Source organism: Ambystoma mexicanum, chromosome 10, assembly GCF_040938575.1.
Source record: "Ambystoma mexicanum isolate Mex_15411 chromosome 10, UKY_AmexF1_1, whole genome shotgun sequence".
NCBI lineage: Eukaryota > Metazoa > Chordata > Amphibia > Caudata > Ambystomatidae > Ambystoma > Ambystoma mexicanum.
Window position 1 is genome coordinate 202,530,540 of NC_090932.1, and position 19,015 is coordinate 202,549,554.

The following is a 19,015-nucleotide window of genomic DNA, read 5'->3' on the forward strand; positions in this document are numbered from 1 at the left end:
ACAAACACTTTAAGAATGGAGCAGAAGAACAACAGGCTAGAAGAGACAAGGGAAAGAACAAAGACACCTGCCAACCCGAAGTGGCATAGTTGCAGCTGGACTGGACTACCACGTGCAAAGGGCCATTGAAGGAAATTGGTCCCATTGTACAAGCGCCCCTGCCAGAAGAAGCAGGACGTAGAGCTCATCATCAATATTTACCAGGTGAGCTTCTATGGGTCGGCGCATGCTCACACAAACCATGCTTTGGGAAGCAGGGTTTGAGAGGGGAAGCAGTCACAGATTGGAAAACTCACCTCATCTCATATTTACGCAGAAGCAGTGCTACCACTTACCGCAACCCATAGAATACTCACAGAGGGAGAAGCCGGACGGTGGTGATCACATTCCAGGGAGGGCTGCAACTGTGCCCCAACGTCCCCGCAGAGACCAGGTGAGCATAACACACGGCCCCACTCCTAGGGCTCTTGTCTGTTCCTGGCTGGGCGTTGTGGGCCCCAATATTTTCCCAACCCTCATTATCTTACTGGACGCTAATCTTCTTATCCAGGCGCTCTTGGGCTATGTGATCACACTGTGAGCCATCACATAAGTGTGGCCTATTTCTTTGTTCCCTACATCATCCTCTGGACTTCGTGCCTCTCTCTCCTGACAATATCTATAATCTCTTCACAAGGCACTGTCTGTTCTCTCTTTTGTTTCTAATCACCAAATCTTAACACCCACTTCTTTCCTGAACTTTCACTTCCACTGCCTACACCCCTGTACTGTTGGCGGCTATACCTGTTTGACCTTGATAGAAAATCAAGTTTAGCTGTGTGCACATCCTGATTGTCTTGCTGCCGTTTAAAATTGTTTTGATGTGTGCACATCCTCATTGTCTTGCTGCTGTTTAAAATCGTTTTTTGCTGTGTGCACATCTTGATTGTCTTGTGTAACGCTCACCTGATTCCCACGGAGGCGCTGATCCCGGCTGGGCTGCTATCGTTTCTTCAATTGAGAAGCGTAGAGCTCAAACGACTCTCAGGACTGGGCTTCCTCTTATCGAATGTCTGACTTGCAGGGTAAGTTTTCTGCAGGTGGAAGAAAAAGGGTTAATCACTGTTTGATGGGATTCCTTCTCCCACCAATCGCCAGTTTCTCCCACAGCCTAGCTTTCTACTTGTCTCGGCGAGTTCTCACATTAGGCGTATAAATGCTGAGCTCTCCATCCTGCGTCTGGTGCAGGGGTGCGTGGATTCCAGTTACGTCATTGGATGAGTTCAGTGTTGAGGCTCAAGTCTTTTGCGGCCTTAGTTGTGGCACTGGTGCCGGGATGCCGAAGAGCGATGCCGCCGTTACTGCACGAGCGGATGCCTGTAAGTATACTGTAGTCTTTCGGCTTTAAAAGATGGGCACCTCAATAATGTCCCTATTCCTTTGTTTCAGGCCTCGGGATGCTGTGGGCGTAGTTTTCCGTTGCCGCTGCACGTGCCGATGCACGTAAGTATAATGTTCGTTGGCCGCTTTTAATGGCACCTCTAATAATGTCCTTTTTCTAGTTTTCAGGTGCCGGGATGCTGCGGGCTTTATATCAGTTGCCACTGCACGTGCCGATGCACGTAAGTATAATGATCGTTGGCCGCTTTTAATGGCACCTCTAATAATGTCCTTTTTCTAGTTTTCAGGTGCCGGGATGCTGCGGTTGATGCGGCCGCTTCTGCGCGTGCAAAAACTGGTAAATTAAGATGAATGCGACTGCCTTCCCCCGAACCCCTTTTTAATTATGTCCTTTGCCTTTCAGGTGCAGAGAAGCTGCCGAAGAGAAGGCCGCGGTTAGCTCCGTTGCAATCAGGGATGGATCAGGTAAGCGGGCGCGGCTGCAAGTGAGTTGCACTTTTCTAACCTTATGTTTATTCTTTGCAGGTTTTGCCGGTGACTGGATTCCGGGATCTGGTAAGTATTGTTCTGTGTCTTTCTTCATCCACAGGTTGCTGCGCGGAAGCTGAAGATGACTCTGTACCTGGAATGCAGGAGCCGACTCGGTGAGCGTCCTGCTGCTGCTGCAGAATAACGCGAAGCACGTGTTTTCCATCGGGCGTGGTTTAAATAGCAGAGAAGTGCTTCCATTGTGTGTTCTTCCACCGGTTCCACCCAGGTAAGAAAAGAGATCCTGAATGGAGGGAATAGTTCCTTCCAGCCCTGATGGCTGGGGACTTCAACCAGACTGGATTGTTCTGGGTAAATATGCAGCATGGTCTGCCTCAGGTAAGTCCACCCAAGCATTATTACACTGTTTATCAATATGAGCCTGGCGCCTATGGCGCCGGGACTGAAACCCTTCATGAACCTGGCACCAAAGGTGCCAGGACACGGTCCAAAGGGCCCCTGTAGGTGTCTGCTGGGTCCGGAGTAGTGGAAGACGGGTCTGCTTCCGAGGGCGCTGGGCCAGTCCTGGCCCCTCGGGAGTAGCGCCCATGACAGCACCCCCCCTCAAGGCCCCTCCCAAACTTGTCCTCCCCGGGGGTTTTGGTTTATCGGGAAAGGTTCGGTGAAATTTCTGGACTAGACGAGGAGCATGGACGTGGTCATAGGGTTCCCATGACCTTTCCTGAGGTCCGTAGCCTTTCCAGTCGATTAGGTAGAATAGCTTCGATCTGATGATTTTAGAGTCCAAAATGTCTTTAACTTCAAATTCAGGCTCCCCATTCACTTGAATGGGCTCTGGAGGATTGGTCAATCTGGTTCCAGGTTGCATGGGTTTCAAAAGAGATACGTGAAATACAGGATGTATTCTCATATGGGTTGGCAATTCTAATTTAACGGCCACTGGATTAATTATGGCCGTAATTGGATATGGTCCCAGGTATTTGGGGTTGAAGGTGCGAGGCCCTTTAAGCGATAAATGTTTGGTGGACAGCCAGACTTGATCCCCAACCTGGTATTGAGGGGCATTGCTTCGGTGTTGATCTGCTCCTTTTTTGTACCTCTCTTTAGCTTGTTGTAGATGTGCAGTCGCTTCCTTAAAAGCTTGGGTAATAACGGTGTGCAATTGATCCACGGAGGGTGTTCCAAGATCTTGAGGTGGATCAAGGTTGGAGGTTCGAGGATGAATCCCATACAAGATGTAGAAGGGACTCTTCCAGGTACCCGAATGAACTGAATTGTTGTAAGCATATTCAGCTATCCAAAGGATGTCCTTCCAGTTACTCTCCGACTGTTGTAGCATGCATCGTAAATATTGCTCGAGAGTCTGGTTTGTTCTCTCGGTTTGCCTGTCGGTCTGGGGATGATGGCTGGTCGAAAGTCTTACATCGATTTGAGCTAATCGACAACAGCTATGCCAAAAGTGGGAAATAAACCTACTCCCCCTATCTGAGATTAGTACTGACGGGAAGCCGTGTAGCCGGACGATGTTTTCAAGAAATACTTTGGCTGGGACTGATGCTGAAGGTAAGCCTTTTAGCGGAATGAAGTGGGCCATTTTAGAAAACAGGTCCACAATAAAAAAAATGGTGTTGTACCCGGAACAGGAGGGTAAGTCTGTGATGAAGTCCATGGAAAGGGTATGCCAGGGACACGGTGGGATGTCTAATGGTTGCAGAAGACCAGCCGGCCTCTTTGTCTGACCCTTGTTTTGAGCGCACACACCGTAGGACATCACAAATTCCTTTATGTCTTTTCTCCACGAAGGCCACCAGAAGTGTCTCTTCACCTTTTCTGTGGTTTTGGCAATGCCAGGGTGACCCTCAATTAATGAATCATGATAGCAGGAGATTACCTGTCTTTGTATATCGGCGTGTGGTAGGAACAATCGTCCTTGGAAATAAGGCAAGTCATTGCTTACGGTGAAATCTTTTCCTTTTTGTAACCAGTTCTGTAAGACTGGTGAGGTTACAAGTTGTTTAGTTTTTTCTTCAATATCCTCAATGGATTGTGAAGAAATCAGACCCACGATCCTTTGTTCAGGAATTATTGGTACAGGTTCTGGATTGGCAACATTATCTCCCATTCCAATTCGGGAAAGAGCATCTGCTTTGCCGTTCTTGTTGCCGGGGCGATAAGTGATCACAAAGTCAAATTCAGCAAAGAATAGAGCCCAGCGAAGCTGTCTGAAGGATTGAGCCTTGATGGTTTTCAGATACTGCAGATTTCGATGATCACTGTGACGGTGTGTCTGGCCCCGAGGAGATAATGCCGCCATGCCTTAAAGGCTGATTTAATCGCTAGAAGCTCTTTGTCTGTGATGGTGTAGTTGATCTCAGGCGCCGAGAACTTCCGAGACCAGAATGCCACAGGATGCAGTTGGTTAGTCTCTGGATCTCTTTGTGATAGGACAGCTCCCATTGCTAAGCTGGAGGTGTCGGTTTCAATGATGTAAGGGAGGTCCGGGCGTGGGTGTTTCAGTATTGGTGCCGAGGTGAATTTAGCCTTTAGCTCTTGGAAGGCTTGTTCTGCTTCTGCGGACCATTCAAAGCATTTATTTTTTCTTAAGAGGGCGGTGATGGGTTGTACCACTCGTGAAAACTCTGGAATAAATCTACGGTAAAAATTGGCAAAGCCTAGCATGCTTTGAACGCCTTTCACGGAAGTAGGAGACAGCCATTTGAGGATAGCGTCTACTTTTCTCGAGTCCATGTGGACTCCTTTGGGTGTCAGAGTAAATCCCAAAAATTCGACCTCAGTGACATGAAAAACACATTTTTCGAGCTTGGCAAAAAGTTTATGTTGGCGAAGTTTTTCAAGGACCGCCCTAACATGATTTTGATGGTCAGCTTCTGAAGATGAGTACACAAGAATGTCATCTATGTAGACGACAACGCAGACATCAATGAGCTCTCTGAGCACATCATTCATAAAATATTGGAAGGCGGACGGTGCATTGCATAGTCCAAAGGGCATCACTTGGTATTCAAATAGCCCATACTTAGTGCGAAAGGCCGTCTTCCATTCATCTCCTTCCTTGACCCGTACCAAGTGATAAGCTCCCCGGAGATCAAGCTTAGTATAAATACAGGCGTTTTTTACCTGGTCAAGGAGTTCCGGGATCAGAGGTAAGGGGTACCGTTTTTTTACTGTTATCTGGTTCAGAGCACGATAATCTATACAGGTTCTGAGGTCACCTTCTTTTTTTGTACGAAGAACAGAGCCGAGGATGCAGGGGACTTCGACGGACGGATAAAGCCATTGGCCAGGTACTGGTCTAAATACTGTCGCAGATGAAGGTTCTCAGGCTCGGTAAGGGCGTAAATCCTACTGCAAGGGGGAGTTGCACCGGGTAGCAAATCTATCTGACAATCGTATGATCTGTGGGGTGGCAAGGTGTTAGCCTGTTCCTTTTGAAAAACATCTTGGAACTCTCGATACTCTAGAGGTAATTGTGGACCGTCAGCCGTTACTGACGCTAGGCCAATGTTGGGTCGTGGATAAAGTTGGTGTGCACTCTGGGAACTTTATCGTCTTTGCTCGCCAATCAATCTGAGGATTGTGTTTCTCCAACCAAGGAATCCTAGAATTACTTGGAATTGAGGAGCCTTGATCACGTGGAACACATTTACCTCCTGATGCCCGTCTTGGCCTAGTATCGTCACTTCAGTAGTGGTATGGGTCACTGGTCCGGAGGCGATTTCCGTCCCATCCACAGTGGTAATGACGTCTTTAACCACCTTTGGACAAAGAGGTAAGTTCATCCTGGAAGCCAATTCGCGGTCCACATAATTTCCAACTGCTCCGCTATCAATGTATGCTTTAATTGCATGCAAACGATCCGGTTGCTCTGGGTTTACGAGGGCCATTGGCATTATGAAGTGAGAGGTCAAAGAACTGGTTTTTACGCTCGGCAAGCGGACCTCTAACTTGTCGGGCAAGGTCGTTTCCCGGCTCAGGCTTTTCAGAACTCTTATCAGAAGCTCCCACTGTCTTGTTAGGTGGTTTCACTGGGCAATCTCGAAGAAAATGTCCTGAATTTCCACAATAGAGACATAGTTGCATTTGTCGTCTCCTGTCACGTTCTTTCTGGGTTAGGGCACCCTTTACAACCCCAATTTGCATAGGTTCGATGGCTTCAACTCCTTTGGTGTGACTTTGAGGCTTAGGGAACACTTGTGTTTCAAACCTGGATCGATCCGCCTTTCTGTTTTGTAGTCTGTGATCCAATTGGACCACCAAATCAATGTACTCTGAACAATCCTGAGGAGGATTCACTACCTGGGCAAGGACGTCTTTGAGTTCGCCACGCAAATCCCTGTGAAAAAGCGTGATTCTTTTGTCCTCAGGCCATCTGGTTTCCACGATTAGCCTATTGAATGATGCAATGTAGGCCAAAATATCTTGATTGCCCTGTCGTAGGGAAAGGAGTTCGTTGTCCAGGGCCTGCCCCTGGGAATGCCTTGCAAAAAGTCTTTCCATATTTGCCTGGAAGGTCGGGAAATCACGAAGGATCGGGTCATCCTGTGTAACCAGAGGGATCGACCAATCAGCGGCACTGCCACTAAGATACGAAAGCACAAAGGCTACCTTAGTCTGGTCAGTCGGAAAGGCTGCAGGTCTACAAAGAAAGTGCAATCGGCATTGATTTATAAACACCGCAAACCTTTTAGGGTCACCAGAGAAGCGTTCAGGCGGTGCCAATGGCCCATTTCTGGGTAGGTTGATTTGAACAGGATTGGCTGAAGCCGCTGGGATATAGCTCCCTCCTGAATTAGGTAGCGGGGTTTGCCCCGCTTGTGTCTGTAATAACTGTCTGGCGAGGTCATCAGTTCGTTCTTTTGATATTATCAATTCCCTCCTAAGGGCATTCGTTTCCTGGCGGGCAGCATGAACTTCAGCTCTTAATTCCCCTAATAACTGGGCCAGTTGGTCTGTGTCGGAAGTTTCCATAGCGCCTGGGTAGGAGGTTATTGGTGGGCTTCGCGTTCTGTAACGCTCACCTGATTCCCACGGAGGCGCTGATCCCGGCTGGGCTGCTATCGTTTCTTCAATTGAGAAGCGTAGAGCTCGGACGACTCTCAGGACTGGGCTTCCTCTTATCGAATGTCTGACTTGCAGGGTAAGTTTTCTGCAGGTGGAAGAAAAAGAGTTAATCACCGTTTGATGGGATTCCTTCTCCCACCAATCGCCAGTTTCTCCCACAGCCTAGCTTTCTACTTGTCTCGGCGAGCTCTCACCTTAGGCGTATAAATGCTGAGCTCTCCATCCTGCGTCTGGTGCAGGGGTGCGTGGATTCCAGTTACGTCACTGGATTAGTTCATTGTTGAGGCTCAAGTCTTTTGCGGCCTTAGTTGTGGCACTGGTGCTGGGATGCCGAAGAGCGATGCCGCCGTTACTGCACAAGCGGATGCCTGTAAGTATACAGTAGTCTTTAGGCTTTAAAAGATGGGCACCTCAATAATGTCCCTATTCCTTTGTTTCAGGCCTCGGGATGCTGTGGGCGTAGTTTTCCGTTGCCTCTGCACGTGCCGATGCACGTAAGTATAATGTTCGTTGGCCGCTTTTAATGGCACCTCTAATAATGTCCTTTTTCTAGTTTTCAGGTGCTGGGATGCTGCGGGCTTTATATCCGTTGCCACTGCACGTGCCGATGCACGTAAGTATAATGATCGTTGGCCGCTTTTAATGGCACCTCTAATAATGTCCTTTTTCTAGTTTTCAGGTGCCGGGATGCTGTGGTTGATGCGGCCGCTTCTGCGCTTGCAAAAACTGGTAGGTTAAGATGAATGCGACTGCCTTCACCCGAACCCCTTTTTAATTATGTCCTTTGCCTTTCAGGTGCAGAGAAGCTGCCGAAGAGAAGGCCGCGGTGAGCTCCGTTGCAATCACTGATGGATCAGGTAAGCGGGCGCGGCTGCGAGCGAGTTACACTTTTCTAACCTTATGTTTATTCTTTGCAGGTTTTGCCGGTGACTGGATTCCGGGATCTGGTAAGTATTGTTCTGTGTCTTTCTTCATCCACAGGTTGCTGCACGGAAGCTGAAGATGACTCTGGACCTGGAATGCAGGAGCCGACTCGGTGAGCGTCCTGCTGCTGTTGCAGAATAACGCGAAGCACGTGTTTTCCATCGGGCGTGGTTTAAATAGCAGAGAAGTGCTTTCAGTGTGTGTTCTTCCACCGGTTCCACCCAGGTAAGAAAAGAGTTCCTGAATGGAGGGAATAGTTCCTCCCAGCCCTGATGGCTGGGGACTTCAACCAGACTGGATTGTTCTGGGTACATATGCAGCATGGTCTGCCTCAGGTAAGTCCACCCAAGCATTATTACACTGTTTATCAATATGAGCCTGGCGCCTATGGCGCCGGGACTGAGACCCTTCATGAGCCTGGCCCAAAGGCGCCAGGACACGGTCCAAAGGGCCCCTGTAGGGGTCTGCTGGGTCTGGAGTAGTGGAGGACGGGTCTGCTTCCGAGGGCGCTGGTCTAGTCCTGGTCCCCTCGGGAGTAGCGCCCATGACATCTTGCTGCTGTTTTAAATCGAATGCAACTCTGTTAACATCCTGATTGTCTTGCTGCTGCTTAAAATCTTTTTTGCTGTGTGCACAAACTGATTGTCTTGCTGCTGTTTAAAATCGTTCTTTGCTGTGTGCAAATCTTGATTGTCTTGCTGCTGTTTAACATCGATTTCAGTGTGCTAACATCCTGCTTTTCATGAGAATGTGTTGACAAGTCTACCCCCTCTGTCCTCTGTCTGGTCTGTTATCTGTTCACTTACCCTCTTCATCTCCCATTGTCTCCTTCCTATCCTGGCCGTGTCTTCCTGTGTGCTTGCTCCCTTCTTGCATACCACCTCTCATGTACCTCAATTGCACTGCCTGGTTAAGTGCACTACACCCTGTGCCCCTCGCTATGGCAATTTCTATCTCCCCCATCTGCTCTGTTTCTCCATCTCCTATCTGTCACCTCTCACTATGTTTGGTAGGAGAAAACTCAAGAAGGACATACTTGCCTCCAACCCAGGCCTTCCCATCGCTGACACCTCCGCCAGTGCTTCCGCCAGAGAGACTCTCAACGACATTCTCTTTGTCATTCCTTCTCCCGACCTATTGATTCCCCATATGGCAGCTTTGCTCTCTCCTTACTCTTCCTCACACATAAATGGTGGCACCCGCTGGGGGGCCCTTTGTGCTTCATCTTTCACCTCCAGGACCATCATAAATGTCTTCCGAAATTGTACCATCCCTGTACAAGAGCCTCAACCCAACATTTTACTTTTTGATAGGCCCCTTCCTCCCCTTATCAACTTTCCTCTTTCCTCTTAATGGGCTCTCTTGCCACTTGCCTATATGGCCGCCCAGGCTCCCTTGCCATCTATGCCCACCATGGTTTTCTTGCCCCCTACTAACCTCACTACTTCCCTCACAACTATCCCTGTGTCACTTTCAACTTTAGAGCTCCCTTACCTACTCACACTAAACTGACAACCTCGTCACCCTCTTCCACCCTGTTGCTCTGGCCATCCACTGCCGCCACATCTGGGGCCCTCTTGCCTCCTGCAGACCCTGACACACTGTCTCCCTTGCCATCTTCCACTTTCATGGCTACCTTACCTGCACCATCCTCACTGACTCCCTTGTCACCCTTCCTTCCTCTGCCTCCTCCTACCTTTATCTCTCAGGCACTCTTACCACTTACAGGGGGGACCACTGTTATCTGCACACCCCGTAAATCTTTAAAAATTGGCAACCTGCTCCATGTTGCCACACTAAACTCTCTATCTGCTGTCAAGCACTCCTCTGACATCTGCCACCTCCTTGAACACTTGGACTTTGATGTTCTTGCTCTTATGGAAACATGGTTAAAGGACAGCTCTGTCACAAGTTCTGACACACTTCTCCCTGAAAGCCAGGAGGTGGTGTAGCATTGATCTTTCCTGAGTGGATCCCCGTTTCCATTATTGCTACTTGGGTCTGCTCCTCCTTTGAAAGCTCGTTCTGCAGGCTCTCTCTCTCCCCTGTCACTTCTCTTACTCAGGTCACCTACTATCGGCTGCCGGTCCAGTCCACCCTCTTCCTCTCGGAATGGTCTGGCCTTGCCTCTTCTCTCCTCTCCTCCTCTTCCTAACTCCTCCTGCTGGGGGATCTTAACATCTATCTCAACTCCCCGGACTCCTCAGGACCTTTCTGCAACCTGTGTGACTCCCTTTCTCTTTTCATTCTACCCTCTGGTCCAATGCACACTGCTGGTCACAACTCGGATGCTTTCATCTCCAGAGACATCTCACTTTCTACTCCTCTCACTCAAGGATGTCATTTCACCAAAATGCCAGGTGGAGTCGATGATGACATCACATGAAGTGATGTAATTTGACCTTGCCACCAAGTGTCATCACAGGAAGTGATGGCAAACGACCTTCTTAATTTGTACATGAATCTAGCACCCATGTTTTCAGGTGCTCTCATTCTAGCCAGATATAAGAACCTAGGCACAGAGGGGGGCATGATTTGGCCACGATTACCAATTTGGCGCATGTCATGTTCTAGATTCGACGTAGGGTCTATATGTAAAACATACATGATGCAGTGTTTCTAACAGGGTAACGGAAATCTGTAATGCAGGCTACAGCTAGTGTATGAAACATCTATGGATCAATGGACACAGAAGTATGTGTCATCTGTGGCATTGCTGTGTTAAAGAAACCAAAAAAGCACTGACCTGGAAAGGCGTGCGCTGCTGTTTACCCCGGAGAAAAAGGCTGCCCGAGGAAAGCCTGAAAATGAAATCATTGACCAGGATTTAGTATCAAAAAAATTCCCTGGTTATAAATGTATACATTATTCAGCTACAACTACAGTGGAAGAAACCTATTAGACTGGTCTGTTTGCACAAAGGGAAGTACACCTGATAATGTTATCTTTGCTGGAGTATAATACCTGGAAAAGTTTTGTTCAATAAACCCAAGACCCTGCAACGTTTTTAAAATCTAAGCATAATACTGGGTGCAAGAGAGCTTTAAAAAAAAACACCATTTAATGTAATATAAATGCTGCACACATAAATTCATGGCACCACACAATTAGTCTAGAGTTAGATCGTCACAGTTAGACTAAAGTCTGCCTCACCTTTGGATGCTATTCCCTTGAAAATGTTTAAAGATATTATTCCTCACATTTCCATATGGCTGACAGAAGCGGTTAATGTCTCCTGCCAAACTGTATCCATTTTGTTAGAGCTCAAACAAACAGTTGTTATTCCACTTTTGAAAAAGCCCTCTTTGGATCCCTCTTTGCCTGCAAATTTTTGTCCTATTTCTTTGCTGCCCTCTGTTATGAAGGTGTTGGAATCTCTCATTTTACCGTTGCTCACTTCTTTTCTGGAGCATTCCTCTTTTCTGAACTCGTTCTAGTCTGGTTTTCGTCCAGGCTGAGGGACGGAAAACGTCTTGGTCTCAGTGCATGATGACCTTTGTCTGCTGGATGATGGAGGTGGAACAGGAGCTCTTATTTTGTTAGACTTATCAGCTGCATTAGATACAGTGGACCACCAGGTACTACTGGATCGTCTGGAAGTGCCTGGCCTTTCTGGTCAGGTTTTGGCTTGGTTCACTTCTTTTTTGGCGATCATAGCCAGACATTGACAAGTGCTTCCTTCCTCTCAGCCGCTTTGTTCCTTTTGTGTGGTGTTCCCCAGGTATCAGCCTTGTCTCCAGATGTTTTTAACATCTATATTCAGCATCTTGTCTTCCTCACCCGCTCTTACAGCTTCAGGTGTTACTCCTATGCTTATGATGCGCAAATCATTGTCTGGTTGGATTCTACCCAACCAGACAGACCTTGCATCTCAGTTTAGGAGTTGCCTGTTGGCCATGAGTAAGTGGCTGGGCAGCGATTGGCTGAATATGAATGGGGACAAGACAGAGGTCCTGGTGGTGTACCCCCCACATGGCCCTCACTCGGTCATCTCCTCGTCTGCTTCGACCTGGTCTCCGGCCTTATGGCCAATGGAACTTGGCCCTTGTCCCTGCCCGGTACTGGAAGTATAAAACTTGGGAGTAATCTTTTCTGCTTCCCTGTCTATGGAGAGCCAAGTTGGGCCATCTGCAAGACAGGATTCTTTCAACTTCGAGATCTTCGCAAGGTTTAGCAGTTTCTTCCTATCCAACTGAGGCCCATGGTTATGGCCGCTTTAGTTTTGAGTCGGCTGAATTATTATATCTCTCTTTTTTTGGCCCAACCTCTGTATCTCCTCCATTGTCTGCAGATCTTTCAAAACTATGCGGCCCGTATATGTACTGGTATGCCATATGGTGCCCATATTTCTCCCATTCTCTGGTCACTGCACTGGCTTCCGCTTCTCCAGTGGGTTCGATTTAAATCATTGGTGAGAGTTCACTGGGCTTTTTATGGATCTGGCGCTGAATATCTCCAGGAAAAGCTCTGTCCCCATGTGCCCTCTCACGAATTGCAGTCTAAGGGCTCCTGTCTTCTTTTGATTCCTCACTACCAGTTTGAGTGGATGGAGGGCCTCTCTTTTTCAGTGGTGGCCTCTAATATCTGTTCTAAATATTTTTTTTCTGTCAGCTAGTTTTTAAAACTCCTCGGTTCAACTTAGCACCAAGATGCTTCCGCATGCGTGCACTTTATAAAATAAATTAACTTAACATTAACATAACAGTTATTTAAAATTGAAAACAAACATGAATTGCTTCTCATGCGGGGACTCACGGGCAGACTTCAGGGTGCGCACTGCACACTACCCCTTTGTCAGACCCAGTGGTGCCCAATGGTGTAGCACAAAAGTTGGCAACTCCCTTGTGAGCCATGCTGTGGGGGCCCCCCAAAGCTCCTTAACAAAGCAAAAGTCACGCCACACCCCGGGCCGGTCCGCACCACCACAGGTGCGGAATGTCCATGATGATTATGCCGCTGCAGGGGCATGCCCTACTGCAAGTGAAAGAAGTAAATATGTTTTTCAATCAAAGCTTAGATCTTTAACGTAACATAGAAAGAAGGTGGCAGTGCCTGGTCCACAAATATACCAGCCACCAGCGGTGGCTTGTGAGTTATTTTTTTGGAGGGTATAAATATTTTCCACAAGCATTTGATTGTGACTGAGCACAGCGAGGGGGCCTGCACTAACGAAAATTGGTTGGGGGGGAAGCCGGGGCAGATTTTTTTCCCTCCCACAGTAAATGTGTTCAATAAGGGGTTAAAATGGTGCATAACAAAGGACGCTTTCTGGGAAAATGTGGGTAAAAGGCCAACAATCAGTTTTGTAGGGTGTAGGATAAATCATGAAAAAAGTACAATAGATGCAAGTCACCAAAAGTTGACAAGGCATTTCCCAATGCATTATCATGTCAGTCCCTGCAATATATGCCAGTATAAAAAACATTTCTATGCTGGCTGTGCCCATACATTTCCTTGCTGGGAGGGTCTTCTACAACAGCAGCACCCTTTTTTTCCAATTTCTTTTTCTTTTTAGATTTGGGTTTGCAAGGGAATCCCAGGGGTTGCAACTGGGGTCCGCAGGGGTCACAGTTGCGTCCCCTGGGAAACCCCAAATGATGTCCATGCTCTCACTACCTCACTCTCCTGGACTGATCATTCTCTTCTCCCTTCTCACTTGAAGCTCTCTTCTCCTTTAGCAATGACACACCCTACACCACCTCCTTGCTTCAAGGTCATCCGACCCATGAAAAAAGTGTTAGTGGATGCGTTTTCCTCCACCTACTCTCCTCCTTCTACTCCTGCAGCTGACTCCCACCCTGACACAGGCCTCTCCAACTTTCATTGTTCCATCTCCAATACTCTTGACATTCTTGCCCCTGTTATGAGGGTCATGAGGGTCCGACTGAAGCCTGCCATAAGTGCAACTCTTGGTACGATTCTGGTCTGGCTGCCCTTAAACACAAGTGCAGAGCAGGGGAACAGAAATGGGAATCTTCAGATGCACCCTCAGACAAACTGGCCTGCTGCCTTCTTCAAAGGCAATACAGACTCTGCATCCACTTCAAGAAATGAGTCTTCTTTCAAGCCTGCAACTCTGTGGTGTCTAACAACACGGACAAACTCTTCGATATCTGCAAGGAACTGGCCAACCCTACCACAGCCGCATCCTCTATTACACCTACCCAGGCACTTTGCTCGGCCCTAGCCGCACACTTCACCACCAAAACACAGGACATCCTGTCCTCTCTCTCTTCTGCTCCCCCCTGCACCAACATCTCTTGGGGCCCCCTCGGCTGTCCACACCCCTCACCCTCTTCTCTCCTTCCTCTCCCCTGTCACACCCGATGAGGTCTTTAGACAAGTCCGGTCTATGAAAGCCTCTTCCAAACAGGTGGACCCCAGCCCCTCCAACCATCAAGAACAATATTGACACTCTCACTCCAGCCTTGGCCAACCTCTGCAATCTCTCTTTAATCACTGGAGTGTTCACCTCTCCTCTCAAGAGCTCCCTTGTGCATCCTCTGTTCAAAAAACCCTCCGACAACCTGTCCGTTCCAGCAAACTATTGCCCGATCTCAATCCCCCCTTTCCTGGGAAAACTCCTGGAGAAGCTGGCTATTACTCAACTCATCCTCCATACTGAATCTTGTGGTTGTCTCTATGACCATCAGTCTGACTTTAGAGGATCCAGAGGAACGGAAACTGCTCTTCTGAACGCCAGGGAAGACCTGCTCTCACATCTTGCCTCCAACTCTCCCTCTGTCCTCATTCTTCTGGACCTCACTTCTGTTTTCGATACGGTAAACCACAAAATCCTGACCACCCGTCTCCATGATACCCCGGGCATCACAGATTAGGCCCTGGTGTGGCTTGCCTCCTTTCTCTCTGACCAGCCCTCTCAAGTGGAACTCTGGAACTTTCTCTCCTCTACCACTCTCATTATGTGTGGTGTCCCCAAGGCATCTAACCTTTCCCCCTGGTTTTTCAAAATCTGCATGGCCTCCTTGACCCACAGGATCTCTACCTTTACCTCTAACTTTCAGGGTTATGCAGATGACATGCATCTCTCTTTCAGGCTACCCTCAGCCTCCTCCTCCTCGCTCATCCCTGTCTATCTGCAATTCAGCCTGGGTGTGCTGGTAACGACCTTTGCCTGAATGCCAGTAAAACAGAGATCTTACTCATTGAGACCCCTGCTCCTGCTTTCACAATTTCACACTGGCCTGCCTCCCTTGCTCCTGTGCCCTCACCTATCAATGGAGCAAAAAATCTTGGGTTCATCTTTGACTCCACTGTCTCCTTCTCTTCGCACATCTCAGACATCTCCAAAAAGTCCATCTACCAACTGCACCTACTCAGGGGTATCCTATCTTTTCTCACTTCCCCCAGAGGCTCATCACCTCGAGAGCCCTGGTTCTCTCTAGGGTGGACTATTGCAACAGCCTCTTTTTCAATCTTCCTACTTCTACTCTCTGTCCTCTACAACTCATTCAGAACAGAACCATGAGATTTATCCTTGGCCTCAAGCTGCAGACCCCATCTCTCCAGGCTGAAATCCCTCCATTGGCTCCCCATGGCTGCAAGGATTAAGTTCAGGACCCTCTGCAGTATGCACAGGCTTTCTGGGGCTGGGGCCCATACTATGTACAATGCTCTCTTCCTAAATACTCTCCCTCTAGAGTCCTCCGCTCATCCTCCTTCAACTCTTTGCGGATGAGCCGCTTTCACAGAGATTTGGGGGTAGATTTTTATCCTCTGCAGGTGCTTCCCTCTGCAACAACCTCCGTGCCTATCTCCATCTTGAGCCAGAACACATTAAGTTATGGAAACTCCCCAAGACCTCCCTATTCTCCTCCTTCTTTCTCCCTCTCCCCTGATAACCTCCTTGCTTTTCTCCGCACCCTCCTTCTCCTCTCTAACTCTGTTCAGTTTTTGCTGAATGGTTGCCTAGTTCACTTCCACAGCCTACAGGTCCCAGGCTCCCCTGCCAGTCTTTTGCACTTGCCTCTGGGCTGCTGCACTTTGTTCAACATTACTGCACTTTCAGCTTACACTTCTTGAGCGGTGCAACCTCTCTGCACTTAGCCCAGGGCCATGCTTGGCAGGACTCTTTGCTCCCTTATCTCCCCCTTCTTTGCACCTCTGTATGTATGCATGACCTAAATGTACTAGGGCCAGTTAGTGCATCTGCCCTGCCCCCCGCCCCCGCCCACCGTTTTCCCGTCCCTCCCTCTCGAGCTTGGTCTCAACTGTGTTACTTCATGCACTTGCACTATGAGAAATGTGGTCAGGCCTAGTATGCTAGTTTTTCTTTTTGGATCATTCGGACTCTTCAAGGCCCAAGAATGATTACTATATTCCTTCTTACCTTCCCGCCTTGAAGCGCTTTGAAGCACTTCACCTGTGTATAAGCAAGTGGTTGAAGTGGGCTCCTCTACTTCTTTTTATCACGTTTTACTGTTCCTATACTTTTATATTAAAACAAAACCGTTCCGGAATGGTTTTGTTTTGAAATAAAAGTATGGGAAGCAGTTGAAACTTGTACTTTCAGTTCACTGCACTGAAAGTTCTCTTAAACACCAGGTGCAAGTGTTTGGGGGCTTGTACTCTGCGTGCGTGGAGGCGTGGCAATGGGCAGGTCAGTAGGGAACATAGCTCCACTACTTCTTTTCGTAAACTTCGACCACTGGTATAAGCACTCTAAATAAACAATAAATAAATAGTCCATGCCCTACCATTTGATCCCTTCGACCCCCGGCCACAAGAAGTTTCTTTCTAGTTGCACTACTGCTGTCAAATAGGTGAACAATGCATCACAAGTGAAGACCCAATGCACGTAGCACGAGAACGAAAAGACACAGCTAACATGACCTTAAAATGGCTGCTCCCGGATCACCTCTCACCAGAGACAGCTTTGCAATCGTGACTGGGAGCTTATGTAAGCATCAGCAGCAGGCTTCCAGTAGGTGGCGCTGGCGTCAGGGGATGCGACGGATGAATTTCGCAGGACATTGCACCACACACCTGCGTTGACGTGTTCCCACCACTTCCTCGAGGCGACCGGGAAGCTATTAAGGGAATCAGTCATGCACAACCTGAATTTAGAGGATTTTAAGCAAATCTCATTTATGGGAAAAGAATGCATTTATTCGCCCGCTCGGCTCTTTTTTGACCTTTTGGAAAAGCAGCATTTTGAAATGAACATCGCGTGCTGAAATAGATATTCTTCGACTTATTTATGTGAGACAGAAGTCTCTTAAAATGCATAAACCACCCGGTGGATCACAGACGTATACGTGTGTTTACAGTTCGGCGCTGACTGTTGAGTAATTCGCGCAGTTGAGTCCGCGAGGAGTAGAGGGAACTGACTACACTATTTCCGTCAGGTGTTTCTGCTCATCTAAAGGTTTAGAAAACTAATTTGCAGCCATCCCCCGAAGACGGGCTATTACTACCAGATGACGGGAATCTATTTATCCTGAAATTAATTTCACACTAACGCTATATGTGAGAAGTCTTGACCCCCTTAGTCATTTTTGCGCACACCACCAAACGTTCACCAATCAGTGATGGAGGGGCTATCTCTTGCCCACGCCTCCACTCAGTTTCTTGTAAACTCCCCAGTGTCAGGAATCCTTCTGGAATTAGGTGCAGCATGACAGCCTCTGGCCACAGCCTCTGGGCCCATTCGTTTCTTGGCCACCCAGTGCAGAGCGTTCTCTTGTGCTTATTGAGGCCCGTCTACAGTTGTGGCTATTGAAGAAATGGCGACCTGCTTAGGTTATTTGCCTCGAGGGAGGATGTAATACCACTGCAGGAACGGATGCCCCATGACTTTTCACAGTACCACAACCCTATTGAGCTGACAGGGCTTCAGACCGCCCTCACCCTCACAATATTTTGGGCTGTTTTGACTCGCCAGACAGAACTGTGGCCGGAGAGTACAGGACACGGATGTTAAAGGGCGCCTGGGCTTAGCTGTTAACAAAGGACCAGTAATTACTAACTTAAATCATTTCACTATTCAAACCTGCATTGATGTGCATTCATTTGTAGTCAATTGAAATCGTGATGTGGGGTTAGCACTCTCGTGCCAGGCGAGTATTGGAAGGGTAACAAGTGGACAGGAGACCACTTATTCTCACAGCAGCCCTTATGTGGGTGCTTTCAGACTGAAAGGAGAGAGTTAACTGCTTCTATCATTAAGGCTGCACTAGAACAGTCTCATTAGAATGCATAAAGAAGTTAGATGCCTCCCAAAAATAAGTTTGCTCCTCCCCAACCGTCTCTGAAGGAAAAGACTCTCCCAACATTTGAAGGGTTAGCCGCCCCCAGCTCTAAAATGTAGGTTTGGCAGCGCCCCTCTGCATTCACTGCTTGAACTCCCTCTAAAACTCAAGGCCACTCCGAGCGGGCGGTGCACAGTTCCTCAACTGCCCCTGTCCCCACATTTCTGGCTGGTGAAGTGGGGAGAACAGTGTCTCTGTTCCGCCGTTCCTGTGTCTCACTCTTCGAACGTATCATTAAACAGAGGCAGCTACTTCAGCCTCTGTGTGCCATATGCTTCTCTGACTCTCTCTCGCTGAAGGAGCTAGTTCCATCCCAGTACCCATTGTTTCCTTGGTCTCGCTTTCTGTGTATATCGTCCGTAAAGGAAAGGGAGTTCTTAATCCTGCCCATTCATCTGGCGGCCTGTGTATGGAGACTACTGTCCAGAATCCCCCATCTATGCTCTGGAGCAAATGGGCGATTCCTGGAAAATCTGAGGGTTACTCGTTCATTAGGGTTTGCAATGGACCCGGCAAGGTGGTGTTTTCCTCTTGAGAGATGCCTATTTCCAAGTGGTCTACAGTAGATGTGCTCTGGGGCCCTCGAAGACGCTTCTGCCAATTGCAGATTGTGTATTACTGACCTTGGCACCAAAAAAGCCTACATTGCAACCCCAGCTCCATGCAATATTGTGTAATCCAGGAAGCCTACCGCATGCCACGTTCCCTCTGTATGCCTCAGTCCCCATGACTTCTAAACCAATAGGCAGTGTGCAAAACGTAGCGAGAGATGTTGGTACTGGACATGGACGTGTCTCACCATGCAGCCATCGCTTCCCTCCCCCTCCTGCTTGACACCTCGGCCCTTCCTGCAGCTCCTGCATACTAAG